Consider the following 9,461-nt stretch of genomic DNA (forward strand, 5'->3'; position numbering starts at 1 on the left):
ACTAAACAAACTAAGCATTTTCATTTGTAACATGAGAAGTTTGCTTCATTGAGGAATTTCATATTTGATGAGAAACCGTCGTTTGAATCGTACGCGATCGGTGCGGTGACGTAATTATTTCGATCACATTAGTGATCCTTTTTTTTCAATTTTTTGACGAAAGATTTAATTAGCTCATTTTTAGTTAACGAAATGTTTTTATTTATCGTTTTATGATTTTATTATTATCATACTTTCGAACGACCTGCCATTTTTTGAATCACGCTCGTAGGGTTTAAAAAGGTGCGTAAACCTCGCGCGAATATCTATAGTCCGCGACAGATTGAGATGACAATCGGGTTATGAGGCGGAGGGACGCCCGCACGTCACCCGCACTCACCTGCACCAGGTTAGCGCGGGGCTGTGCGGGTGTGCGGGGCGTTCCCTCCCCGAGTGCCACCTCGACCTGTCGCGTACTATATAATTTATGTAGTCTGTACACGTAGATATGTGTCACTCACGCCAACGTACGAGTTTTTCTTCACTTTTTGAATTTGCCTATTTGGAGTTTTATAATATCTTAGCTTTCGACTTAGTTTTCTTGTTCTGATTTTATCTGAGGATTTTATAGCTCGATACTGTCAATAAATAATATGTGATTTATGAAATACTAGATGATAACCGCCACAATATAAAATTTTCCGGGATAAAAATAATACAGCCTATGGTCCGTCTCCAGGATGCAAGCTCTCTTTGTATAAGGCAAATTCGATTTATTATAGATTCGATAGATTGGCCGTGAAAAATAGGCCGCAAGCAGTCAAACCGACACACTTTCGCATTTATAATAATAATATAATATGAATTTATTTACTTGATTTATGGGATAAATGTATGGAAAATGGAAAACCCTGATAAGACTAATCATAATATAAGTAACTAGCTTATGCTAGCGACTTCGTCCGCCTGGACTACACAAATTTCAAACCCCTATTTCACCCCCTTAGGGGTTGAATTTTCAAAATTCCTTTCTTAGCGGATGCCTACGTCATAAAAGCTATCTGCATGTAGAGTTGCCAGGCGTCCGGATAAAGCCGGACATAGGTAGGCTTTTAATTGCGTGTCCGGCCAAAATAAACGGTGTCCGGCTTGTCCGGGTTTTGTTAGGCTTTTTACATTTCGCAAACGAGCTTGGCCGAGCGCAGGCGAGTCGACTGCCGGTCGCTGCCGCAGGCGGCAGTGCCGCCTGACAACAAGATTTATGACAATAATACAAAAAGCTTGATTTTACATTAAAAAAAATTGTCGTACCTATTAATACTAAGACACAAAATCCTCAATAATGTAGGGTGTCGTGCCTTTCTACCCAAATGTCCTGCCAAACTGGCTAGTCTGTCCGGCTATTAGGTTAAGCGACCTGGCAACCCTATCTGCATGCCAAATTTCAGCCCGATCCGTCCAGTAGTTTGAGCTGTGCGTTGATAGCTCAGTCAGTCAGTCAGTCAGTCAGTCAGTCACCTTTTCCTTTTATATATTTAGATTAAGTTACAGAGTAAGGATTATATTGTGATTAAGTAAGTAATAAGTTGTTTAACTATTTATTGTAAATATACTTATTATTACATAAAAATAATTTTCTTAAAAGGATGATTGTACATAAGTAAAGATAATTGTCTTACAGGCGCCATAAGCATATCATTTATATATCTTGTTTCTAAGCGGCGGTTCTAAGTAGGTACCTATTAAATTTATTATTAGCAATTGGTTTAATTATTGCTTTGTATTCAATACTATAAATTATTTTATTTCTGCAACCATCTTATTAAAGGCATAATAAATGCCTTCCTGAATTGATTGGCTTATGAAAACATGCAACAATATATAGAAAACTATGTCATGGTATCTAGTAGATTGACCTAATTTTTTTTTTAAATATTAGCCATGTTAAATGACTAATATTCCCCTTTCCTCTCCAGCTAAGCGTGAAGCTTGTGCTAGGAGTAGGAACGACAATAGTGCAACGGGCGGGGTTTGAACCGTCGACCTTTCGGTTTTCAGTCCACACCTTTACCGGTTGAGCTATTGAGGCCCTAATTACGAATATGTATAAGAAGCTAAAACATATAATTATTTAAATAAAAAAGACACTAAACTAGATCCTGATCTTCATCTCATCTTCTGTATATACATATATAAAAGGAAAAGCTAATTGACTGACTGACTGATCTATCAAGGCACAGCTCAAACTACTGGACTGATCGGGCTGAAATCTGGCATGCAGATAACCATTATGACGTCAACTGCTCTGCTAAATCTGCTAAGAAAGGATTTTCGAAAATTCAATCCCTACAGGGCTTTAGCGAGCATAAGCTAGTAAGTATAGGAGTTTAAGTAGGAACATAAAATAATATGCGTAATTATGGAGATTTATAGCTTATCTTGCACTAAATCCATGCCGTGTTTGTGGCGTGGTTTTTCTTAATTACCTATGGGTCATGAACTTTGCCTGAGAGTAAGTTTTCAGATTAAAAAACTGGTGTCAAATTACGACGTTTCCCGATTTGATATTTCCATACGATTTCGGTTTTTTTTTTTAAATTTCATTACAAGTTAGCCCTTGACTGCAATCTCACCTGGTGGTAAGTGGTGATGCGGTCTAAGATGGTAGTGTACTAACTTGGAACGGGTGTGGCAGTTGTTATTACACCTAAAACAAACAAGGGACGTGGATTTTACGTATTTTGGAAGACACTCTATTTAATAATCACTAAGAAATAATTTATTTTTGATGTGCTTAGTCAAATACCCCAGTCACAAAACATTGAATTTGTACACTTTATATTTACTCATTTCAGACCGGTCGAACGGTCCAATGATTTAAAATAGCATTCAAATAAAAGTCATAGTCATACCTAAAGTTTATTAAAGTAAATTCAGAGTTGTTGGGCCACAAAACTAATCAACGTCAATCGTTTTAAACAGCATGTGAAAAAAAAATATACATTTTTTGTCCTTTTTTCAAGTTTATTGGACTATCGAACACATTTGGGTACTAAAAAAATACACATACCTGTGTCAAATAACTACAAAATTATTATTTTCCAATCAATAATTGCTTTCTTAGTGGCCATAGACACCTAATAAAAATCTGAGATTAATTTATTAAGCTAAGTTTTTACTACTTGCTTGGGATACTAATTTAAAAAGTTCGTCATCGTTACTTAATTAATTACAAAGATGTCTATCGTATATTTTATCGTACATATCGTATTTGAATTTCTAAATATATTATTACCGTTACTTTAGATGTTTAGATAATATCGCATGTACTTAAAATAAGTATTTAATCTTAAATTAATTTTGTGCACAACCACACCGGCCTGGCCACAAGGTCAAAAAAGTATGGTAAAATAAAATTCAAACAGTTCGAGTGCGAGTCAGACTCGCGCACCGACGAGGGTTCCGTACTCGGGTATTTTATTCGATATTTTGCACGATCAATCAAGAACTATTAAGTATGCATAAAAAGAAATAAAATCTGTTATAGAATTTACAGGAAAGCCCTTTCATATCTTAAAATACTTAGATACTAATTATTTGTTCATGAACATATATTTTTTTGTGATGTAACCACAAATTCATGGTTTCGGAATTTTACATTTACTTGTGCTATAAGATCTACCTAGTTGCCAAATTTCATGATTTTTGGTCAATGGGAAGTACCCTATAGGTTTTCTTGACAGACACGACACAGACAGACAGACGGACAACGAAGTGATCCTATAAGGGTTCCTTTTTTCCTTCTGAGGTACGGAACCCTAAGATAACTAAATCCACGTGGACGAAGTCGCGGATACTAATTTAAATATACAATAGGCACACCCCTATGCATACCTTCATATTAAATAACTTATATACCTATTTGATCAAATATTATGTAGATAGCATTTGCTATAAAATCCTTGTAGAATTTAGTGCTTTAGACATTACGATAAGACTTGACCGTTTTATATCTCTTTTTGATACTAGCAGGTTCTTAATGGGTGTTATATTTGGTGGGAAATACCTACCTACTCTTATTATTATTGCACTAATATAATATAGTGGAAGTTGGCTAAGCCGCAATTAAATTAGGCTTAATTCTAAAATATGAAGAAAATCTATCTATGTAATGAATAAAAACATTTTTATTTTATACTTATGACTAGCTGATACCCGCGACTTCGTCCGCGTAGATTTAGATTTTTAAAAACCCCGTAGGTAGGTACTCTTTGATTTTCCAGTATAAAAGTAGCCTAGTAGTAGTAGTAGTAGATCCGTTGCGCCCCACGCACCACTACCCGTTTTCTACACTCGACTGTCCCTGTCAGACTGCCGCGGCCGTCGCCATTTTTGTTAATTTCGTGATATCTCCTAAGACATTATTCTAAATGAAATGATATACAGGGCAATTTTGGTCTAAATTAAATACTTGAGATGACAAACAATTTGATTTTGATAAGGATTAATACTATGATAGTAAAAAAAACCTCCGAAAGTAAAGCTTTGTTTTAGACCACATTTCAAACCATAAAAATGATTATTGTGAGCCTACCGTAAAAGATAAATAAATGCTATTGCGGACTTTTATCTAGAACTGTTTAAGAGGAACAATTCCACCGAACATTGTTTTCGTGTAACTTTAACTATTTAGGCAGCGTACGCCACGGAAGCTCACAGATGACACGACTTTTTTCACTTTATTGCAATTTTCGAAGGGAACTCTAATTTTTTTGAAAATAAAATATAGCCCTATAGTACTCAAGAATAATGTAGCTTTCTTTTGGCCAAAGAATTTTCAAAATCGGTTCAGTAGTTCCAAAGATTACCCCCTAAATACTAACTTAACAACATTACCTCTTTATATTATATATTATATTATATTATATAGTATAGATAGTATAGAAGTATGAAAGTATAGATTAGTATAGATAGATTACGTAAATTTATTTTATTACAAACACTAAATAGAACTTATTTGAAAGATAAGATTCTATTTATAATATATCCAGTTTTATTGCAATATAAAATATTCAATGAGAAAAAAAATATAGTTGGCATTAGCTTCAGTTTCTAGTCGCATTATTTATCTTGTTCACGTTTGAATATTTACTTACTAGCAGATGCCCGCGACTTCGTCCGAGTGAATTTAGATTTTAAAATATCCAGGGAACTCTTTACTTTAACCTAGATACAGAGCAGCCTATGTCATTCTTCATATCTTCCACTACGAGTACCAGCTATAACCATGCAAAAAAATCACCTCGAGCCGTTGTTCCGTTGCGGCGTGTTAATTTAATCTCAGAGACTAGTACTGCTAGAAATCTGTAATTTGGCATGGGAATAAATATTAATCACGCCGACAATGTGGTGAAATAAAATTGTGATAAATATTATTTTTAAGGTAGCTCCCCTACATGCAGTGGGGATGAATTTTTTTTTTACCCCTTAGTGTGTGGTATCGTTGAATAGGCCTTTTACAAATACTGTGGGTGTGTCGATTGTCGATTTCAAGTGTCCCTTACCCCCCCCCCCCCCCCTCTATCAGCCAAATGGTAGTATATAGGAACGTGAAAAAATTCACAGCAGTAGTAGGTATATATAATCAATTTTAAAGGAAAACTATCATGGCTAAGTAGGGTTCACAGGTTAAGGAGTTATATCTGTTTTTCGAAGATTGTAACTACGGACCCCTACATTGCGCGTGGCCCGCCACTTACTTGCCGGTTTTTTATTATTTGTTATAGCGGCAACAGAAATACACACTCTATACCTCTACAACTCTCTACCTATTGTGGTCTATGAGATAGTCCGCGGCAGACAAACGGACGGACTCGATTACGGAACCTAAAACTGTAACGGCGATTACGCACTGCACCTCCGTCATCCGAGTTCTATCCATCATCCGTGAGAATACCAGCGATTATCTACGATATAATATGTCATAAGCTCCCATAAAGTACAAAATTACTTAGTTTTCACTTTTAGGATTCTGCTCAATTTAATATGCAAAAATTTATTAATAACTGTGCTTGTGTAATGTATGTTTTATGGCATGTTTTCGTTATGTAAGATAATTTATATGTAAATAGTTTTATAAGCATTAAGTAGGTGTTGTGGTAAATTCCATGAACGGATTCATACGAATTTATTATGTTGACAATTATCTGTTTTAACTTGGTAGGTACATAATTCATCATCATCATCATGAGCAATATATAGCAGCATATCGCCGGCTCACTACAAAGTACGGCGGGGTGATTACGTATCTCGCGACAGGCGTAAATCTCGCGATCATTGCTGTCAAACGTCCGGCTAGAGAGAGATAGCAATAGCCATTAGCCCTAGATACCACTGAAAATTTTGAAAAATATTTGATTGCTTACGTTTACAAAAATTTTAAATAATTTTAATGTCATATAATGTTACTGTACCTATTATCGCCTATCAAAAATTATTTACTAATTGTATGCTGATTTTGAAATAAAAAAACTAATACTTACTTTTCTCTTTTTTAGGATTCTATAATTTATAATTTAATTTCGCATATTCTGCCAATTTTTGTGCATATTTCAAGCATTTTTCATGCATATTTGCATGCATATAACAAGCTTTTTATGTTGCATATAATCCGGTCTCAAGTTATGATAAATTAGCTAACCCGCCTCGGTTTCGCTCAAATATTTGAAAATCGGTGAAGGGTCGAATTAAAAAAAATCTGAAACAATACTCTTATACTTATATCTTTATTTTTGACCAAATATTTTCACATTTCTTTATAAACGGAACTGGACTTGATGGTGAAATTTCCAAAAATTGTAAAATACATATTTTTTCATTTTAACTGACAGCGCAAATACTAATTTTCATGGATATAAATTTATAATATGTCGGACTTTCATGATATAAACTTTCATGTTCTTAAAGGTGTGTGAAGTTAGCCAATCCGCACTGGGTCAGTGTGGCAGACTAAGTATGGCCCAAACCCCTCTCATTCTGAGAGCAGACCCGTGCTCAGTGGTGGGCCAGCAATGGACTGATCGTGGTAAGAAAAATTTTGCGTCATCTCTGTGTGATCTGATTAGGGTGCCTGTCCACTGAAGCGGATCGGAGTGGAGGTGTGCTGAGCAGACCAATCAGAATGTCGGTAAATAACGTGATAATTTTATTCCGTCATCTGATAAAACTCTGATTGGTCAACTATACTGCTACTATTTCTGCGTCACTCCACTTCAGTGGACAGACACTCGTGTGCTAAACACGTCTCCGCTCATCTCCGTTTTGGTGAATTTCAGACTTAAGCTAAAATAGAGCAGCATTTTAGACTAGCACGTACGACTAAGCAGCTACAGTACGCGGCAGTAAGTAATGTCCATCGACCTTTAGAAGGAGATAACAGATTTATAGAGCTTTGTCTCTGTCGTTGAGACCGACAAAATGTCATATAGGCATGAGTGACAGAGACAACGCTTTACAAAGCCGAAATGTCTTTTTAATAGCCGATGTACATTACTTTCTGCCGCGTACTGTACATCACCAATCTTGGTATTTTGCTCATGATCCTGACTGTATACCTAAAAGATTTAAAATAACAAGAAAATTGTTTCATTATTAAGTATTTTTATTTAAAAATTACTAATGTAAGGTGCCCACGAAGGAAAAATAACTCGAAGACGATTTCACAAGTTTATTTGTCGATTTTCATTACAGTACCCGTAGTACAAGATTTTACGTCTCACCAAACGAAACCAAATTCGAGAGTCGAAATATTTCCGCGTTACAGTAAAATGGACCTAAACAGCCTTGAATTGAAGTCAAATATTCAATGCCACTGATTTTAATTTCGCAATGTTTCCGCTTGGAGCGCTGGCTGTAGAAGTGTAGACAAACTTGAGCTTTAAAACAAGGCATTTAAGATCCAGTTTACTGTAACGCGGAAGTATTTCGACTCTCGAATTTGGTTTGGTTTGGTGAGACGTAAAATCTTGTACTACGGGTACAGAACTACTTGCCTATTAGGCCACACGGCTTTTTATATCGTTTATCATGAATGAACTCAACTATCACGTGAAGTTACCTTCGAAGTATCTTAATTAAAGTCAATAATGTATGTTAACAATCAAATGTAATACTACTTTGATAAATAATTTTAGTAATTTTAACGATTAGCAAGCTTAATCAGGAAGTTACTTTAAATAGATATGCAATTTAGGGATGTGTATTGTCAACAACATTTGATTGAATGAATCACATAAGGTTTAGTGGAATATGCTTCATTCAATCAAATGTTTTCTTCATATTATATTTTATGCGCTCTATTAATTATGGCCATAGCATTTAACTCATTACTAATATTTATAATATGATTTCTAACACTAATATAATTTACATTGCACGATTATTATCTAAAGGTTTCATGTAGAAAATAATTATTCAACAAAATAACTTAATTGTCGGTTTAAGTTGAGCTTTGTATTTCACGAAGTTTCATCTCTATGTTACAGACCTACTTACCATGATATTGTTACATAATTTTATAATTATAATTATTTATTCCTTAGTCCGATTTCTAGAAACACTAATAAATGTGTTATATAAGGTAAACTTACTTTATTTTTGACTACTGTGGTGTGCTTAACTAATACTTATTGATTAACTTCCTTTATTAATTACGTAAAACTTATTTTATGTTTTGTTACTGTCGACTAATACTTATTGATAAATTTCCTTTATTACGCACTTTTATCTCAAGAAAGCTCCTACTACCTAATATATAAATAACTTACTGACGCCTTCGTCCGCGTGGATTTATAGGATTAAAAAATCCCGTGGGAACTCTTTGATTTTTCGGGATAAATGTAGTCTAGGTATGTTATTTTTCGGGATTTTAACTAAACCCATTCAAAAAAATCATGTCGATTCGTTGCTCCGTTGCGTCGTGATTGAAGGACAGTTCAATAAACAACACACTTTCGCATTTATAATATGGGTAGTGATGGAAGGGGACACAACCCTCAGTAAAATGTCGAATACGATACAGAACTTGCTTTAGTCATGTACCTACTAGTACAAAATCCTACTAGTACAGTTGGTAGGTATAAATGAGAGCCAAATCTAAATAAAGTATGTGTGTTATGCAGTTATATAACTAACTAGCTTATGCTCGCGACTTTGTCCGCATGTACTACACAAATTTCAAACCCCTATTTTACCCCCTTACGGGTTTAATTTTCATAAAACCTTTCTTAGCGGATGTCTACGTCATAATAGCTATCTGCATTCCAAATTTCAGCCCGGTCCATTCAGTATTTTGAGCTGTGAGTTGATAGATCAGTCAGTCAGTCAGCTTTTCCATTTATATAACTTATAACGACACTCGTCTGAAGTTTCAGTTTGGGTTAATCCATGGCTGTGGGATATGGGTTGTTTAGTTCCACGATCTC

At 35.0% G+C, this 9,461-nt stretch overlaps 1 protein-coding gene across 4 annotated transcripts in view; it reads left to right on the forward strand.

Moving 5' to 3' along the window:
* The window catches only part of kcc (solute carrier family 12 member kcc), a 334,603-nt gene that overhangs the window by 126,469 nt on the left and 198,673 nt on the right, over positions 1–9,461 (forward strand). The window lies entirely within an intron of this gene.

Source organism: Maniola hyperantus, chromosome 2 (assembly GCF_902806685.2).
Source record: "Maniola hyperantus chromosome 2, iAphHyp1.2, whole genome shotgun sequence".
In the NCBI taxonomy this organism is placed as follows: domain Eukaryota; kingdom Metazoa; phylum Arthropoda; class Insecta; order Lepidoptera; family Nymphalidae; genus Maniola; species Maniola hyperantus.